The sequence below is a fragment of the Apis florea genome, unplaced genomic scaffold (genome assembly GCF_048593485.1).
Source record: "Apis florea isolate Af1SG1 unplaced genomic scaffold, ASM4859348v1 contig_2293_pilon, whole genome shotgun sequence".
Lineage (NCBI taxonomy): Eukaryota > Metazoa > Arthropoda > Insecta > Hymenoptera > Apidae > Apis > Apis florea.
Window position 1 is genome coordinate 3,586,894 of NW_028256554.1, and position 19,048 is coordinate 3,605,941.

At 41.7% G+C, this 19,048-nt stretch overlaps 1 protein-coding gene across 5 annotated transcripts in view; it reads left to right on the forward strand.

The window, feature by feature from the left end:
* Positions 1-19,048, forward strand: part of LOC100871385 (uncharacterized) — a 295,923-nt gene that overhangs the window by 158,701 nt on the left and 118,174 nt on the right. The gene's annotated exons all lie outside the window — the stretch shown is intronic.

A 19,048-nucleotide genomic window follows, 5' to 3' on the forward strand; every position in this document is an offset into this window, starting at 1 on the left:
AAATAGTTCGATCAACAGAATGTTCGAACTAAGTCAATATCGAAAATAGACTTTACTGGTCGGCATCGATAAATCTTTGATCTAGAAATTGACGGAGTTAATTAATACGATCGTTGTGTTTGCGAACCATTGTATTCGTATACGTATTGACAAATGGCAAGGATGGCTTACCGTATCTCCACGGATTTTCTGTTACGTAAACGTGCCTCATTATTTATCGAATTGATTTTCTTTACAGCTACGCGAATCTGCTTTCGTTGCTCTCTTGTTTTCCGATCGAACGAAATTTCGATGTATCGGCGAAAAAAATTGTTTATTCCGAAAGAAAAACAATTACAATACAATAATCGCACAACGTCGTTTAAAAAAGTATCCGTGACAAATAAAATACCTGTCTTTTTTTAAATTACTTTACGTATCGGAATGCAGCTGAGAGGAAGATGTTAACAGCAAGTCAACGATCTCTCCTTGTGCCAAATCAGCATCGTAGCGCATCATCACAGACCAAACTAATCGGCTAATATTTTCTCAACTTATTATATTTTCACACGATCCTTATAACTTCTCATAACTCTTTTTAAATTCCACTCTTGCATCAAACTCATTACGTAAAATTTATTTGCATCTTCAAAGCTTTGTCATCGTTCAAATAAATTCCATCGATCGATAATTTATTATTCAAAATATCCGGCAATATTTCACCAAACGAAATAGAAAGAATTATCACCACACCATTTCGACTCCAAGAATAACAAGAAATTCCGGGGAATGGAGCGATATAAACTCTCGATGAATCCTCTGCGCACGTGCAACAACTGCAGCTGGATCCGCGATATCGGAATTGGGAGAAGAAGAAGGGGAAAAGTAAGAAGATGGGGCGCAAGAAACGGCCCTTTAATACAATGAGATTTATCGGCGAGATGCGACGAACCATTATCACAACCGGGACGGACGAGTTTTCCCTCGTTCCTTTATTCCCGAAGACGAGGCGATGACGAGGAGGAGGAGGAGGAGGCGAGGTTTAATCTCACGGGAGAAGACGTTCCACTCGACAAGTGTCCCCGAACGATTCATCTTCAAAGAAACAGTTGGCCTTTTTTCCTTTCCTTTTTTGCGCGCTTGCGCCACGTGACAGACCCTATTCCAAGGGTTCTCCATTTGGTACAAGCCTTGTATCCTCCTGTCCCTGTTTTTGCCCCCGAATACCCGCCGATATCGTGTCTATTTCCACCAAGATGCGGCTTCCTCTGGGCGGCCTCCTCTTGTAATTTGACGGGGCGTGCGAGACTCGTCGTCGTCGTCGTCGAGACACACGTCGCCTCGTGATGTGATTATCGAGCCCTGTTCGCGTGAAATTCGTCCCTGTTCAGGGGGGAAAATCGTGTTTGGGATGTTGTTACGCGATAGGAGCGTTGTATCTTCGAAGAGGAAAGAAAGAGTAGAATTTTTCTTTTATAAATTTTTCGCGATCTTGTTTTTTTTTTTTTTTTTTCTTTTAAGAGGATAGAGAATTGAAAATCAACTAGAGCAAGTTGCTCGTTTCGTAAATCGTGTCTATTTTTACGAAAACACGGCTTCTTCTTGGGTTTCTTGTATCATTCGATGGGAACGTGCTCGTCGAGCGTCGCCTTGATGCGATTATCGTGAGTCGTATTTGCGTGAAATTCGTCGTATTAAGGGGGAAAATCGCGTTTGAAATGTCGTTACGTGACGACGTTGGTTGGAGTTGGAGGTTGGTCGGGGCGTAACGTTTACGTTGTATCATGTTTGAACAGGCGAATAGAATTTTTATAAACGAATGTGTGTTTTACGAATAATATCGTACCGTAATTGTATTTGTCTACGTTTTACGAGCGTGAAGCAACAGCGAATGGTTTGGAGAGGTGTGCCATTGTCGAAAATCAGATAACGCGATTGTTCTAACTATAAATATTCGTATTAAACGAATACCCTGTTGTGCCGTATTCTCGTTTGGAATATTGTATTCTATTCCTGTTTCTGGAAATAGAAAGTATCTATCCTCGTATGGCTTCGTTTATTGTTGCCGTGCACGCGATTCAACGTGGATCCGTTATTTAATTTGGGGGGGAAAAAAATGGGATGACCACAATGATCCATGCAAACTTAATTTTTAAAGAAATAAAAACTAAAAAAAAAAAAAGTAGTTTTCGAAGAACGTTATTAAATGAATTCGTATCCAAAGGAATTAACGGATTAAATTTTGGTTCAAATTGAATTATTGCTCTTTAAAAAAAAATCAAACACAACGATAATGGAATATATAATTATTTAATCATCGATATTAATAAAATCGAACGTACAAGTTAATGCTACGTGTATCTTTGTTATACGTATTCGTGAAATGCGACACTTACACGATTCAATAATTGCGCGTGTTAGATAAATTATCAATATTATTGTAATTATCAAGTCCCATAATCGTATATGTAATGAACCATATTGAACCGGAATTCGTGATTTCCAGCCAACTAATCGCCAATTAACTGGTATTAATTAATTTTGCGGACTATCGTGGATAATGACCTCTTCGAATCGATTTAAATAGAAATTTATTTTCGATCAACAATTTTTTCTGCAGCGAAAGTGTCCATTTATTAAAAATTTGTTCTGCATTCTCGAAGAAACCACAGCAACAAAAGAATTCGCTCAACTTTTCAAACGAAAAATTAAATTATTCGTATCGCAAAACGTAGTTTACATTTCGAAGATTTATCGAATCGCGTATTATATCTGTTAAAAATTTCTTAAACTCGCCGGTTGAGATCGCGAAATTCAACGACGGCCAACTTTCCAAGCGTTGAATTACGCAAAATCGGCATTTATTCCGAAAACCGACGACTTCCAAGCAAACTACTTCCACCCAGATACCCAGTTCCACGGCCTCTCCCCTGCCTCCCATAAATTTGCAAAAGTGCTTCTTCGTACTCTCTCCCTTTCTCTCTCTCTCTCTCTCTCCATTTACAATCCGTCCTTCCGCGAGTTTCCGCGAACCTCGATCGATTCTCTTGAAATCGTTCCTAAGTGTTTCTCGATGGGAAATCCTGAGCGGGGATAAAGGAGGCCGTTGTTTCGCGAAATGAATAAAACTACGCAGAATTCCTCTCCCTCCCATCTCTCTCAACAATAACGAGAGAATCCGGCTTGGTTGTTTGCACACGTGTCCCGAAATTCCACGGGGATCGGCGAGCCTATCCACGGATTTATTTTCGTTCAGCTCACGATCGAACAAACGGTCTCTCTCTCTCTCTCTCTCTCTCTCTCTCTCTCTCTCTCTCTCTCTCTCTCGTTGTCACTGTAACAACTGACAGTGGCACTGGCGCCGTTCGAGTCACTCCAACTCTCTCTCCCGTGTCGACACGAGACAGAGATTCGAGGACTCGGGTCGAGCTAAAAATAGCCGTGAACAAATTATGAGCCGGGCCGGCCGACACGTTCTTTTCGAGGATTCGGTGATAGCCGCGCGAGCCAATTCGACGTGAAATTTCGATAAATCAAGGGGAGACACGGCGGGTCGCCGCTCCGCTTTGCCCTGAACCGACCCATCTGGACGGAAACGAATCGGTCAGAGCACTTCTCCCTCGAGAGAGGTTTCCATCAATCTCGATCCATGTTCGTTTCCCCGAGTCCTCGGCTTTGTTTTTTTTTTTTTTTTTTTTTTCGTATCTCGTCTTTACCCGTCGTTATTTCGTTATTTTGCGTCTATCTCAGCGGATTCGTAGCGGGCTGTTCTCGAGGAAAATTTTGATTCGATCATTTTTCGTTCGATGATTTTTTCTTCGTTTTATATTTGAAATTAATAATTGTGGAGATGCGATTTGCGATGGTTTTATATATGTTTTCCATGGAAAACAAGCGTTGAATCTCTAACGATATATTTGATTTGATCGATACGTCTTATTTTTCCTGGTGAAGTTTTATTCTTGTATATTCAATTGATACAACGAACGATAATTGCTTGTCAAACGCAATGAAGCCTCGATGTCTAAGCGTTTCTGCGGATATTTATGCAAAATTGAAGTGTGCAAAGTCAACGAATCTCTGTTTAAACTTCACTTTTCATTTTAATCGTGTTCATCGCAAATCATAACGATTCTATTCCCACATTTCCTGTTCTCCTGGAAGAAAATATTCACGCAACCTGTACGCAATACTTCGGTGACAAAATTAGCCGAGAAAACGAATGAAATATAGCGAATCAAACGCGGATTTCGATCCTTCGAGTCGGTCGGTTTGACTTCGTAATTAATCACGACGGAGAAGGTTTGTCCAATAAATTTGTTCTCGTCACGGTTGACGTATATCCGTGCAGATTTTATTAATGTATGCACGCTTCGCGTTAATAAGCTTATTAATACGATGTGTATTAACGCGGTGTCCCACAGTTGGTCCCGAATATAAATTCGAACGGGACGATAAATCGAGGCCACCTCGATCTTGTTGCGAATTAGAAAGTTACACGGCCAACGTTACGTCGATTCTCGATTTTACATCCCATTGTTTGAAGTGCACGCGTCGTTTTTCTCTTTTTTATCGCGTGAATTACGACGTTTCTCGCATTCGGCGGGAAGAAAGTTATTCCAAAACTGCAACAAGTGGTACAATGGATCCCGGCAACTATTATTCGCATCCTCCTCCTGTGTTTTTATTGCGCAACTGAAATATTTCTCCGCGTGTATCTCTCCCCGTGATAAATTTTACGGGGGGGAAAAATATGAAAGATATTTATCCGGGAAAGAATATTTTATAAAATGTCAGCATTTTCGAATTTCGAGGGAAGAATATAATAATAACTGATGTAGATTAGATACTTTTCGAATTTATTTCTATTTTCTTAAGAGAAAGTTCGAAATTCGAAAGTTTCGCGTGTTTTTTTTTTTTTTTTTTTTGGATAATTAATCAGTGATAAATCATCGTCACTCGACTTTCTACGTCAAATTTATTCACCGATTATTGTCAAAAATCTATCATGATCGATAATTTTCTAACAATTATTACGTTACACTCGAAATATAAAAGGAATTGAATCACAATAATTTTGTAATGTAACGAAACGGAAACGATGATCGATCAGATAATAAGAATGGAAGAATAAAAAGTCGACAAATGGTTGAAAATAGCGCGACACATTTTTTTCACCCACGTCCAACATTCCATAGACGTGAAAGCTGTCTCCGCTTGTACATTCATCACGTCTGAAACCGCGACCGATTCCCGGCACCGGTCGTTTTGTCACGCTTCAACGTGACAGATCCGCCTCGATCCTCTTTCGAGGACACCGAGAGGGAGACAAATAAAGCGCTTACGTCGATCTCGAGCGGCTGTGTTTCTCGAAAATGAATTATTCCCGGAAACCAATGTTTGGCCAGAACTTCTATACGCCGCCGGCAACGAATTTAAATCATCGAGAATACCATTTTGCCTCGAATAGTTTGTCAATAGTCATTTACAATTAGTCTGTTATGTACGACTTCGTTCCTTTTTCAAATATTTATTTTTCAACCATAAATTACAATTTCATTTCGTTTGAGAATTCTGAGAAAAAGAAAAAGAAAAAAAAAAACGTTCGATCGTGGAAATTATCTTTAAATTCCGTCCAAAATTTCCGCTCCAATTGAAAATTTCAGAATAAGGTTACTTTAAGCAATTACTTATTAATATGCTTAAAATTTATTCCTAACGATTATTCGACCAATAATAAATTATCCAAGCATCGATTTTATCCTCAATTTTTTTTAATTGTCAAAAAATTTCACCTATCGATCGCTCGAAAAAGTTACAAATTTCATTGCTGGAGAATTAGAATCGAAGTCTGAATAAAAGGGAAAAAACTTGAACGACGCGTACACGTCGATAAAAATTTCGAGAAGGAATATTGAAAACGCTGCGAAGCGTGAAATTCTTGAAAATACAAGGTGGAATATAGTGAAAATAATCGCGGTTCCAGCGTTAACCAAGCGTGTTTTAACGGCGAAGCGGCGATGGTTCCGCGACACGCATGCTGTTTAATAAACTCGTTCTCGTCGGGGCCGGTGAAATTCAATCGCGCGACAGCGGGCTGATTTTAATGCGTAATGAGCGCATGCTAATGCCCGAACCGGGCTCGAATTAACCGAGAAATCGGGGACAGATAGCGGGCTAATTACGCAAAACAATTTTTTCTTCCTCTTTCTTTTTCCCCCTTTTTTTAACAGGGATTGTTCGTTTACGATTATCGACAATGCAAATCAATGCCCCCTTTTATCGAGGGACCGGTGTTATTTCGCGGATTTACACTTGGATCGCGCGTGTCGAAATGACGATACACACGCGGAAAGGAATCGACATATTCGACGCTAATTCCAACGAGATTTCACCTTTTTCCTCCTGATTTCCACTATCTTTTAAAGATGAGCTGTGCGAAGGAAAGCTGAAAGTTGAAATCGCACGATGATAGAACGAAACCTATTTTTATTTTCACGCAATATCCCAAGTTCCCAAGTTTATATTTCCAACGGATCAATTTGTAAATTCTTAACAACCGATTCCTTCCCTCGAACGTAACTTTCTATCAAATTTATTGAAACCTACTTCCATCTATCCTCAACCAAGCCCTTCTCTCAAATAACAGTTACGAATGAGTTTCTCAGCCACGAATGGGAAGTTAAATTTCTTCCTCGAATTCCTCGAATGTAATAAACTAACGAAACTATCGTCGCGTTTCTTTCGAACGCCCCGAATAAGAAACAACAACAACAACAAATTACCCCCCGGAGCCGATGTCCACTTGCGTGACAACCCTTGCGCGTAGAGCCGCGGAGAGGATGTTCATTGTGTCGTCCGTTGAAAGATCGTCATTGAAAGGATCGAAAAGAGCGGCGTGGAGGAGAATCGAGGAACAAGAGCGCAGCCGAGGCGTGTGCAAGGAGAAACAGAAAAAGGTCGCGCGAGCAAGCGAAACAAAGCCGCTGCTATTTTTGTGCGTGAAAGGCTGGCGCACCAAGATGAGGAGGAGAGGGGAGGGGAGGAGAGCAAGGAACAGAGCGAGAAAGAGAGGGAGAGAGAGCGAGCGAAGTCGTGGTATTAACAAGGAGGGAAGGGGGGAATACGTTGGTAGCGGACAATGATGACAATGTCTCTCTTACCTGGTTTGGATTGCCGGTTGACATCGAGCCCGGCAACCGAGATCTTTAATTCGTGGACGACAGATGACGGCGGACTAAAGAAGGGTGAGAGAGAGAGAGAGGGAAGAAAGAACAATCCAGCTTTGTCCTGTCAACTGTCTGCGGCTAATGAGCCTCTCCTACCGTCTTCCTGCAGTCGCTTTCAGGAGACGGCTGTTCGAGACCAAAGTCACGGCTCGATACCCGCCAATAAACCGTTTAATTTTGCCTCCCCCCATTTTCGTTGTATCGTCCCTTCCATGGCCTCGAATGCGTCGAATCTCGACGTATTTCTCGAGACCAGGAAACTGTAGTTAAGGGAGATGGTAGCGAGAATTGGTAGATTGATCATTTCACGCTTATATATTATTGTGCGATAGAAAGGTGATCGACTGAAAGAAAAGATTTATGAAAAGATAGGTGTTTAGAAATTGGTGGAAGATTGGTAATGCATTGAAATGTGACATTTCGTCGCAAAGAAAAATTAGCACGGGTAATTACCATCACGAGACTTTTAATTCGAGTTTCTTAATTCTAAAAGTGTTACAAGGTTCCTTAATTCTGCAAAAATTACAAGGTTCCGAGGAGAGAGAGAGAGAGAGAGAGAGAGAGAGAGAGAGAGAGAGAGAGAGACTCATTTCGGAGAGTGAACGAGGCACCGAAGCGTGCAATAAAAAAAAAAAGAGAGAAGAAACTAAAAGCATAGGGTCAACCTTTTCTCGATTCGATCAGCATGCGTGTGATAAATTAATGCCGCGATTGGAGCACGTGAAAAGAATAAGAGGGTCGGTGTGTGCAATGACGGTGGGAAAATACGAAGAAAAAGAAGAAGAAGGAAGGAAGGAGAAGTACCGGTGCACTCATTTACTTTCCCTGCAAGTATGAGTCACACATGAAAGAGCCTAATCTCACGCGATCTCTGCGTGACCCCTGATCTCCTGGCGAATCCAAACCCCTTCCCGAATCACCCTCTCGTCGAACCACACGGTTCTTTTCGTTGCACGCATTTAAATGTCGTTGCTTCACGTTTCTCTCTCTCTCTCTTTTCTCGAATATTACGGTTTTATTCGCAGCGTATCGTCGGTGGCGATCTCTTCCTGGACAACGCTCATTTATTTTCGACGAGGGCCACCTTTCCTCCCTTTTTCCTTTTTTTTTTATACGGTTTCTCTCTCTTTCTCTGCCCTTTGCAACCCCTACCCGCGCTCGCACGAGTCTACCTGTTTGTTCAATTATTTGTTCGCACGGTTTAATGGATGAACACGTTCGCCGAGCTATTACGCCTATTTGCGGATGAGGTTAGAACAACCCCGCGGATGAGTGTGTTTCGAATTAGGCATTAATAATAAACGATGGCAATCGTAAAGAGCGTAGTTTCCCACACGAGATTGTGGGATAAGAAAAAAAAAAAAAGAAAGAAAGAAAAATATGTAACAGAATAACGATAAACGAACATGTAAAAAATTGTTGCGAGGTAAGTTTTACCGTTGTTATTTGTTTATTATTATATTATAATTACCCGCGTAATTTATTTTTACGATAATTGCCCGACAAGATAACGCGACAATTTGTATATATTTATCAGACACTCGGCTACCTTGGAAATACGGTTCATGCGTTCCAATTAACAATATCGTATAATTATATCGTTTTCCACTTCCCCCTTTTACACTTTAATAACATAATAACACACGCAAAAAAAGGAACATCTTCTTTTAAGTGGAGAACCTTATCCCCGAAACCGATCGCGCAACCGAATTAAAATTCGAAATTCATTATCCGGTGCTGGATAATTTCGGGTATTATTATTATTATTATTATTATTATTATATCAACTGGGATCGAATTAAAAAGAAAATGGCGCCGAGTGCGCTTCTACTCAATTTGCGCCATTTCACGTGCACGTCTTAATTAAACTTTGCAACCTGCGCGCATTAATTTCACGAATCATTCGTTGCGCACGAAAAAGGAAGTAGCGATGGAATCGAGTTCGAGTAATGGTAAAATGGTAAAATTCGAATTCAGATATGAAATATTATTAATTTCATATTTCATTCGATTCGAAAAATCTTTTGCAATTTCGTTAGGATCTATCAGTCTCAGATTCTTACCTATTTTTCTCAAAAAAAAAAAAAAATTGCCATTGATCTTCGAACGGACTCTCTCGAGAATATCGCTCACAGAATTTATCGAAAATTTCGAAAAATGCTCGCGATTCGTTTCAACCTGGTTGATCCCATCGCCACGATCGATTCGGATCAAGAAGGTTACACGCACGTTCCGGGAACAAATTTATGCGCATCCTCGCCGCGTATCCTCGCGATATCGAAGGAGGCCCCCGGTTTTCGCACGGGGTTTCGGCGCGGAAGTCGCATAATTAACGCTCGAAGGTGTTTTTCGAAAACAGGTCGGCCCACCACCGTCTCGAGGCGAGGCACGCCCGGTAATTCGGGGCATCGTTTCCATTCAAACCGTCCTGCACCGATCGGCCAAGCCTTGATCGATACGGGAAATTATTCGTTCCTTATCGCTTCGTTTCCACCACCCTGCTTCCCGTTTCGATGACGCGCAAGTGATTTCGCCCCTACCCTTATGAATATTCATCTGCCCCGTGTTCCTCTGCAAAATACCTAATTATTCGATTTACACTCGGTGGAGCTTAACTCGACGAGTTTCGTGCTTTCAGTCGGCGAAGCTTCGTACTTGTAAAGTTCGAGAGAGACGTGCATACCTAATTATGTTTCGAAGGGTTCGTGAAATGACGTTAGGCGTTAAATAGATTACATAGGGATGATGATGATGATTGGTTTTCTCGTACTCGAAAATTGCTCGAAAATCCTGCGAGGCGATTGCATCCTCCTTAATCGCGATGCAACCAAGAATACGCGATATCTCACAATTTACAACCGGTTATTCCGATTTTTTCGCGGAAAAACTGTGCCCAATTCGATACTTGGCGAATCATCGATTCCATCATTCCTCTCTCCTTTCCCCGAACGTTTCGAACGATCGAATCGTTGAAATCGAGCAAGGAACGATACAACGTTTGCCAGCAAACGGCGATTCCCCGCGATCGCGATCGAAAGGAGGGAATTTGGCTCGTTACGATCATACGCGGGATCCATGGAATTGCATAGATCGGATCGATAACTATTATATTTCGTTCGAGTTATCTTCGCTTTGACGGTTTAATTCCTTGCCCGATATTATCGGCAATTTATGGCCGCGCGATAGGGGGCGGCCAACGCTTGCTTCTGCGTAATTGATTAATCGCGAATCGATGCGAAATGCGCGCGGATTTCGGGGGAGGAAATCAGATTTGTATCCCCGAATCGTCGGAACACGTCGTTAATATCTGCCTCGAATTATTACCTGTATAACCCCGGCCGGCTGTAACACACGGCCCGGTTACATTTAATTTCTACCGTCCCTGTAATCGACTTTCGATTACTTGATGTCGGATACGGATATTCATGAAATTGCACGCGAGAATCGAGGGTACGAATCGAGTCTAAACGTTACGGAGGGGGGGGGAGAGAAGGGGATAAAAGGAGATGATTTTTCGTTCGTTCGAAATTATATTGCATCTTCCTTCGATGAGAATATTTTGTTCGAAAGATATATTTCTTTTTAATGGAAAGTTTTCTTATTGCAAAGCTTGATTTATGATCTATTGCGGCTTATTATTCTTTTCACCCGATACCACTCGCCGCATCCGTTGTGTAAATGGAATCGTTTAGATCGTCCAAGATACAACTAATAATTCAATAATTCAATTCAAAGAAACACACGAATATATATTTCCTCTGATGATTCTTTTTTCCTTTTCCACGTCCTTCGCTCCTTAAATCTAGATTACTCATAGAATGTCCGTTAACAATTAATCTTCTGAAAGGATCGTTACATGGAAAATTAAACAAGAGTAGATAAAATTAGTAGTCGAGCCTCGATAAACTCGTATCTCGATTCCATTCAGAAACGAAAATTCGACGTGCAAACACGTTGCAACTATCAATATTTTTCCAATAACGATATGATACAACAAATTACGAAAATATTACTTCGAGTTGAACGAGCACTCCCGTGAATAATTCGTCTTACACGAAATATCTTATAGAGAAATATATCAGCGTATATATAATACAAGCGTTCGAGAAAGAGAGAAATAAATTTCTTGGGGCAACGAGTGGCCCGTTTTGGCCTCGCCGCCAATAGAACGATCGTTTAATACGAATTCCACAGACAACGAGGGTCTCCCCTCCCTCCTCCCTGTAGTAACACCTGTAGTGGCATTAATAGCGACGATAATAGTAACGCTGTCGTCGCGTCTGGTGGCCGAGGTCCACGGGGCTGCCATGGTTTCCTGTCCATTTTAATTGGGTTATTAACGGGCGCGAGCGTTTCCTGCCTCCTGTGACAAACCCTGCCTCGAAAACCGGCAGCTGCCGCCGCCGGAAACCAATCTGTTCCGTTTGTCTTTTCGCTCTCTTGCCCGCTCCGCCCCTCCGCATAAATATGCATCGCGCCCCTCAAATATTACTCGCGTATATTTGTATCGGTTGTCTCGAGAGCCACCGTGACGACCAACTTTCCGCTCCTTCTTCTCGAATATCCGCAATGAAACTAACGCCGCTTTCTTCTCCCGTCCTCGGGTTGAACACAGCTGGCGCGTGTTCGGATGCTTGTTCTTCTTCTTGTTGTTGACAACAGCAAGATCCTTTCTCTACGAATTCTCTTCCTACAATCCATTATATAAAATTTCAAAGTTTATCCGCGCCAAGATTTTTCGATTCGAGCGGTAAACAACTCGAAACCTTTTCTCGAACACCGTAATTATTCGTCGTCGCTCCCTGCGATAAGCTGCGATCGATTGCTCGCGAAACTCTACGGGGTTACGTAACGTGGTCGGTTTCCTCTCACGGCGGATTCGCCGATCTATTTCCATCGAGGCAAAAGTTATTTCGAATCGTTCATAAATGATTCATGCCCCCTGTATTAACACCGTGGGAGGGGAAAGGGACACGGGTGAAAAAGAGGAGGAGGGGAAGAAAGAAAAAAAAAAGGGAGAGAGAAAAGGATAAACCGGCTCGCCCTATTCGGTGTTTACCCATAAAACGAGTCGCGGCGATCGACTTCGAAGGGAAGAGCACCGCCACGTTTCCCTCCACCACGTTTTACAAGAACAAAAGGAGCGATCGTCGGCATCCTCGTCGCCAGGATTCCCATGCATATGGATTAAGACGCTCCACATCTCGCCAAGGTGCAAGGATATCGTAATCACGTTGGCGCACAAGCAAATCATGTTTATTCAGATATGTATATGTATATATAGAGAGAGAGAAAAGTTTTCGCGTGTGCGTGTGATTTTATGTATATATATATATATATGTATCAAAGAGAAGGAGTGGCAGAGGGGGAGAGGCTGTTATTTCGTTCGTGTTTCGTTCGATGTGGTGGACAGTGAAGGTCGATGATTGTCGCGCCATCTTTTTTCGAAGGAAAAAAGATCGAATTGGTGATTTGGTTGGATCCTTTTTACTAAGCAAGGTAGGAACGCTTCCGATCGAGGTATGAATTTATTTAAATTAATTGGTAGTTGGACGGAGAGGAGAACTTATCGTTGGTCGAACGACACCTTTTTTCTCTTCTTTGGATCAATTGATTTCAATGTTTTTCTTTCTCGATTCACGCTTTCGGCGTGAATTGATCACCGCTTTGAATTTTTATGTCTACCTTTTTAAAACTGAGAAATACAATGAATTTGTTTTATCGGATATTCGAGTTTATATTTTAACCTCGAAATGTTGTTAATTAAATGCATATATAAGAAATCGATGTGAAATAATAACGTGGCAAAGACAATTTGTCGCATTGACGCGTGTCCGTGGTAATTGGAGAATGAGATATACGGGTCCACATAGTTTTCGTTGGAGCAAGAGAAAAATTCCTTTCAACAATATTTCCCGTCGTGTATGATTGCCCGTTTTATACCAGAAATTGATACTCTGTCTGAGTGAAACGTCTAGTTAGTATATCGTACGAGGCAAAGCTATTCGGTCATGTTGCAAAATTGCACTTCGTGTTGCGCATAAATGAAATTTCTCTCTCTGTCTCTCTCTCTCCCTCTCGGCTAATCCTGATTGTAGTCGTTGAAGTGGAGCTCAATTTAGCGACGCGGAATATAATTCAACCGTGAACTACTTGCAGTCGTTTCGTCTAGCACGGCGGACCATCAGAGAAATTTATTGCGCGTACATTTGGTTGGAAATCTTATTTTATCCGGTGGATAGATTTTTATCTTAGGGAGGAAAAATGCGCGAGCATGCATGCGTGACGAATGATTGAAATTTATTTTCGAAGGAAAATTGTGCTCGGGATAAAAGTAAACCTCTTCGAGTAGATTTTTTTTTTTTTCTTTCCTTAAGAATAATTCTTATTCTCGCGATTTTAATTATTTTCCATAAAGTTCTTTATGCTAAAAAAAAAAAAAAACTTATTAACTCGTTATCAAGAATTAGAAATATCTTACACAAATATTCTTCCTTTTGTTCGATTTTTATTAGACGCGAAACAAGAGTCAAGAATTGAATCTCGGCTCGTCTTCCGATTCATTGAGCGGCTATTTAACAAAATTGTCGGTCTTCTTGCTCGTTTATTTTTCTCCCCCCTCCCTCTCTCTCTCTCTCTCTCTCTCCTTCTTCTTTTCCTCCGATCGACCACCGGATTATATCCAGACAGATTAAACATTTGAACGGGATCAACGAGTCTAATGAAATTTCCCGTTTCCCCGCGAGAAAGGGAACTTTCATCGCGCAGCCTCGAACGTTTACAGAGCTAATAGTTTAACGTGCGTTCCTCTCTGCTGGAATTTTCAACGCCGCGTCGCGAAACTCCCTTCGGGGGATCCAATAAAATTTCTCATTTACTCGGGTGCCGTGTTGACTTTCTCCGCGTTGGTGGCTTTCGCCGCGATTTGATACCAGTTGAGAAATTCGCGTCTTTTCAAACGCGTGAATACCGAGACACAATTGCTGGAAACATCGTATCCCTCGATTGTCGGCCGACAATCGCCGAGACTCGTCTCTCGGCAATTCTATGACGAATAACAATACCTGTATATCGATTTAAAACCATTTTCAATCATAATTTACAGAATATATCTCGTGTTACCGTATTCGAACAAACTTCACGACTTTCGTCTAGAAAAACTATAAGAAGAAATTAAAAATTTCGTCGTCAAAACGAATTCACGAAGTAGAGGAGACCACGTCGTTGAATCCTCTTTTTGATTCGTCCCGATATCTCGATCGGTCGCCGAGATATAAGCATTCAAAGTGTGGTGGATCATGAATTGGCTCGCGAGCCAATGACCTATATTCTTTCCTGGAAACCACGTACTACGTTTTTCCAGGAATCGCGTCTGTCGCTTGTCTGGAGTTTGGCGTAGGTCAGCGAGAGCGAGAGATCCGAGTAAGAGACAAGGAACGAGATGATAAACGATTAAAAATTACCTTTTCCTTTACGCGACGATATCTCGGTGACCGGACATCGTATCGGAATAAATCAAAAAGCGTTTCAAAGAGGAAGATTTCTCGCTTCCAACGATCGTTTACTCGTCGACCGGAAGTTACTATCTTCCAAGTTATAGCGGTTCAAAGTTTTCCTAATTTTAATACGGTTTAATCGAGTTTAAGATAAATGACTAAAAATTATCTTTTCTTTGCGCGACGATATCTCGGGAACCGAAAGTCCGAATCGAATGAATGAAAAAGCGTTTTAAAGGGTAAAGTATCGCGTTTTTAATGACGTTTCACTCGTTGACCGGAAATTATTATATTCGAAGTTACAGCGGTTCGAAGTTTTCCTAATTTTAATACGGTTTAATCGTGTTTTAAGATAAATGATTTTAAAAATTATCTTTTCTTTGCGCGACGATATCTCGTGAACCGAAAGTCCGACTCGAATGAATGAAAAAGCGTTTTAAAGGGTAAAGTATCGCGCTTCTAATGACGTTTCACTCGTTGACCGGAAGTTGCTATATTCTGAGTTACAGCGGCTCGAAGTTTTCCTAACTTTATAATACGTTTTTAATCGAATTTTAGGATGAAATTACGCGACAAACGCTTCTTCCTTTTCCCCTAATTTTCATGAAAATCGGTTCGAGAGGTTTCCTACGTACGATAAACTCTCGATTCGAAAACGCTGTATGCCGAGGGACGACGGTATCGGGGCAGAGCACGGCTTCCTTTGTACGAGGATATCCAAGACCGAAAGCGTTGTAAAGTTGTGCCATGGATCTCTGGGCGAGCAGCCGCTCGTAAATATGCACGCCGGTTCATGAATATGCATTGTTCGCGGTGCATACGCGCCTATACGGCGTATACACCTCTTCCTCTGCTACGCCTTAAGACCCCGCCAAGTTTCGAGCACCGGCCGCGACGAAATATGACGGCCGCGCTCGTGTCCAAAAAAGGAGGCCACCACGCCGACAGACGGCTCGCTCGTTAATTAACGAGCGAATTGTCGTCGTCGGTGAAAAGAAAACGGGGGGATACGTGTTACCTTTTGCGAATCGCCAACTTATCGAAACCCGTTTATATAGCATATAAACTAAGGAAGAACAATAGCCGGAACAATTTTGGAAATTGTTTTCAATATTCCTCCGCTAGTTTTTTCCCCATCTTATCTCGACTAAACTGTTCAACAATTTCTACGAAACGAAACTACGTAACAATTTCGAGTCCCCAATTGAAACGTTGCGTGAATTAAACGGCCTCGATTAAACGAATTTTACCTCGTTCCCCGGTTAATTTCACCACCTTCACCTCGCCTCCCTACCCCGCCACTCTACCTTTATCCACAGAGAGTGCATCAATTTCCTTCAATTAATTACTGAAACGGCGATGTAACGATTCCAACCGAGTCGCGCTCCGTTCTCGAATATCAGTCGTGCCCTTTTAAACCGCCTCGCCGTTTAAAATTAGGCCAATTACCGCGTCAATTACCGCGAATACCGAACGGACTCGTGTATAATCCGTCCGAAACGGAGGGGAGAACTCATCGCGATCATCGCGCCTATATCTGGCCTTCTATACCCGATCCGAAAAGGAAGAAAGTACAAATAAGTCGTCCCCTGAAACGATGTTATTAAAAGTGGCTAATTGCCCCGTTTTATTATTGCTTGGCCTTCTGTTTCCCAGTATTCCTTGCCAGCCTCGAATAGGCGAGAGGCTGTTTTTTTTTTCTTTTTTTTTTTCCCTTTTTCCCCCCTTTTTTTTCTCTTCGTTCGGCGGAGCTAATTAATGATCCACGCTTCCAAGGGAGGAAAGAAACGGAGAGGGAGGGAGGGAGGGAGGGAGAGAAAAAAGAGAGAGAGAGCCTCGCGAGGCACTCGACGCACTCGTTAAAGCGTTTTATCCGCTCGATGGCCGCGGAGCAAACGTTGTCGAGTGCTCACTTCGAGCGTTACTCCTTTTACGTTTTATCGATGGAGAGGGGGGAGGAGGATTCGTATAATCGGCCGAGCCGGGGAGAGAGGAGGGGGGGGGGAGGAAGGAGAAAAGAAAGAGGTCGAGAGATAGAATTTTCCTTTAATTACATTAGCCGCATGAGAAAGCTGTAAGGTCTACTACTCAAGGGGCCGTTGCTTTTACTCCAAGATTGATCGATCGATCGATCGATCGATCGAAAGGATCGATTAGAAACTCGCCTCCCTCTCGTCGCGCAACAAGGATCCTCCTTTTTTTTTTTTTTTTTTTCTTTAAATCGTACGTACACCGTTTTCAGGATTATATTGTTTTGCTCGCTCGACCACGAGCACACAAGCTTTCGAGAGAGAGAGAGAGAGCCTCCCTCCCCCCGATTTTAGTTTCGTTCGTTTTCCCGCGGAGGAGCGGTTTATCAATTATGCTCCTTTTTTTTTCTTCCTTTCTCGTTGTTTCCATCTCGACGACCGGCTGGCGGAGACGACTTTTACGGTTGGCATACCTTTCGTCCCGTCACGCTCTCCCCCACTATGAAAAAAAAAAAAGAGATTAATTAATGGTAAACACTTTCCTTGTTTTTTGCGGCCACTGTAATAACGGGGATAAATTTAATTATGCCGAGGGAAGAACCACTTTTTCTACTCGATCTCCGCCGAGTTTTACAACCAGTTACTAGAGAGCGCGACGAGAGAGAGAGGAGAGAGAGAGAGAGAGAGAGAGAGAGAGAGAGAGAGAGAGAGTGTCGAAAATTTCGAAATCGGAAGGATCGAGAACGAAGAAATTCGTTCTTTGCCAATATTAAAATACATATCAATCGGTCTATCTGGAGAAGAACAACACCGGTCGAATTGAGACGCGATGACGAAATCCTTTTAGTGTTTCGAATTGTTTAACAATCCATCGTAACGCGATTGCGAGATTCTAAATTTATTTGACTTTTGATAGACAAGTTGATTTCCTTTGATCCAAGATATTTCTTCTTGCGTGAAACGCTCGAGATTCGAAGTTAAAACGAAACGGAGTATTTTCGGCCCGATATTTATGCATTCCTTTTCCATTACACCAACCAACTTAAACTTTCGTCATTCGCGTAAAATAGAATTTCGTGATATATATATAAAAAGAAAAGAAAGAAATACCATCGATTATCATACCTCAAGCTCTCAAAATTTCACATAACAGTTACCTCTCACTTTCGTCTCTCTTTCTCTCTCGTAAACCGTATCGTTAAAATTTTTTGAAAAGAACTCATTAAACCAACATTGTTGCGTTTAATCGCGATCCTTGGTCGCTTCGTTGAAAGTTTTATCGTCGTCAGATTGAAGTTTAATGTCGAAACTGTCTCACGGTGAACGACGCGCCATTTTGCCCCTTTGAATTTTTTATCGACTCGAATGTGTCGTAATTAAACCATCGTCGCTGTTGACGACGGGCTATCCGACGCGATAAAGTGTAATTTTAATTGCGTTTACCCGCGTGAAAAGGCATTAACGGATCGTGAATATAATTGATTCGAGCCTGTTTCGAAATTAACCTCGAAAATACATATATATATATAATCGTGGCCACGAGTTTATAATATACGCTTATCGATCCGGATCTCTTGAAATATTATTAACACCGAAATTCACGACCGAATGCCGAGATTATTAAAGGAGATTACTTTCTCTTTGCCCCCCGTGATCCCAACCTTTTTCTTGCTCTCCTTTCTCTTTCACGTCTCTTTTTTCGTAAACTCGTTTCTCGAACAACAACGACTCGTCGCTTCAAACGAGACCAATACGAGCAATATTAATCTCCATACATTGCGATAACTTTACCACGTCGGGTATAATGGAATTATTATTATTAATTTCAACGATACGAAGAAATATTCTCATCGATTCCGATTCATATTTATTTGTTCGCACACATTTTATCACCGATTTCCATCACCTTTTTTACGTACAAATTTTTAACTCTTGGCTATATATATATTTTTTTCTAAATTTCACTGGTATTTCAAATTTCGGATAAGGGAATATTGGATTATTTAAAAAAAAAAAAGAAGAAAGAATTATTCTCGATTAACACGATGATCGTGACCAATCCAATCAACGAATATTTTTCGAAAAAAAAAAAAAAGAGAAAAGAAAAAAAGAAGAAAGGAGAAATTTCACGATTGTCTATCGCTCTCGCGCCGTTGAGGGTGTTGCCTGGCAACGCCTGCCGCTTGACAAAATTAAAAATTATTGCATTTCGCGTGCGCGGCCGCGTCAAGTTTCATCGTATTATTTGGCCGACGAATATATACGCGTTGCATTCGCGATGCAACAAGTTTTAACGGGTGCATAGATAGGCGGCATCGGTGAAATTTTAATCGGATTATATGAAAAATTCTCTCGCGTCGCGACATCCCGGCGC